We start from the raw sequence: 1,661 nt of genomic DNA on the forward strand, positions 1-1,661 counted from the left end.
GTAAAGCATTTGACAAAGTTTCTCATGATATCCTTGAGGATAAGCTGGTTAAGTGTGGGCTGGATGGTGCAGCCGTTGGATGGATTCATGGTTGGTTGAAAAATCATACCCAACGAGTGCTGGTAAATGGCTCTGCATCTACGTGGAGGGAAGTCTCGAGGGGAGTGCCGCAGGGCTCGGTCCTCGGCCCGGTGTTGTTCAATGTTTTTATAAATGACCTGGAGGAAGACATAGAGGGGATGTTTATCAAATCTGCAGATGACACGAAGCTGGGTTTCTGAAGAAGACAGGGTCAGGATTCAAAATGATCTAGATAGGCTGGAACAGTGGGCGGAGACAAATAAAATGAATTTCAATAGAGAGAAGTGCTAAGTCCTACACTTAGGTACAAAAAAATCAAAGGCACAGAAATAGAACGGGGAGGGACTTGGCTTGACAGCAGCACATGTGAAAGGGATCTGGGTGTTCTGGTTGATCACGAGCTAAACATGAGCGGAGGCTGGATGACCATCTTTTGGGTATGTTGTAGGGCTGTCTTACGGCTATGCTCCTGCAGAGTGCAGGGGGGTTGGACTAGATGACCTGCAAGATCTCTTCCAACTCTAACATTCTATGATTCTATGAACCTCCAAGCTCCACCTTCAAAACCTCCCAATCTGGAGCTGGAGGCTCTACAACCACTAATGGCTTCTTACATCACACCAACTCTCTCCTGTGAAAGGGTCTCTGCACTTTTCTTGATCGAATTTTACACAGTCCATATCTCATACAAACAAAATTTTGAGTCTGGAGGCACTTTTCAGACCAACGAAGTTTAATTTTTATTTTTATTTATACTTTCAATTTATATTCCGTCCCCCGCCCCTGCATGGGCAGGCTCAGGGCGGCTTACAACAAGTTAAAATACAACAGAATAAACACAATAAAGCATAGGTGCATCAACAGAGCAATAATCTAAAATCCAGACAAGCAATCAAATTTGAAAATGAAGTGCTGTTGCATATAGATGGCGGTGGGGTCATTTCTTGCAGGAGTGCACAGGAGCGGAGCTCCGGCAGTAAGGAGCCTAGGGGGCGGGCACATGCAACAAGCCCCACCCCCTGTTCCCAGCAGCCCTCAGTCGGGCCTCAAGGAGCAATAAGCAGCCAGGTAAGTTGCAGAGTCCCGCCCTGGCCCGCCTTCAGGTACAAGCTCTCCCTCCTCTGCGAGGACAGATCTGTGTGTTCCCCCTCCCAATAGCTAGCAACCCAAAACAGTCCAGTGGAGCCTGAGTGGTGGGTGTTGCCTTCTGACACACTTCCGGTGATGTCATGGGGTGTGGCATATGCAAATAAATTGTGCTAATGAGTTATGCTAATGAGCTCCTGCACCTCTTTTTCTACGAAATGACCCCTGGATGGCGGTAGCCTCTCCAAGGCTATGTTAGATGGTAGAGAATACACTGTGGCCATACGCGTGTCATTAGCTGTTCTTGTTGCTCTCAACACGAGGGCCTTAACAGTTCAGTTTGCATTGTCGGTGGTGTTGGTATTATTAATGGCGGCTCCAGTTTGGTGTAATGGTTAAGTGTGCGGACTCTAATCTGGGAGACCCGGGTTTGATTCCCCACTCCTCCACTTGCACCTGCTAATGTGACCTTGGGTCAGTCACAAGCTCTGGCA

This window comes from Gekko japonicus, unplaced genomic scaffold (genome assembly GCF_001447785.1).
Source record: "Gekko japonicus isolate JY-2015 unplaced genomic scaffold, Gekko_japonicus_V1.1 scaffold5299, whole genome shotgun sequence".
Classification (NCBI taxonomy): Eukaryota; Metazoa; Chordata; class Lepidosauria; order Squamata; family Gekkonidae; genus Gekko; species Gekko japonicus.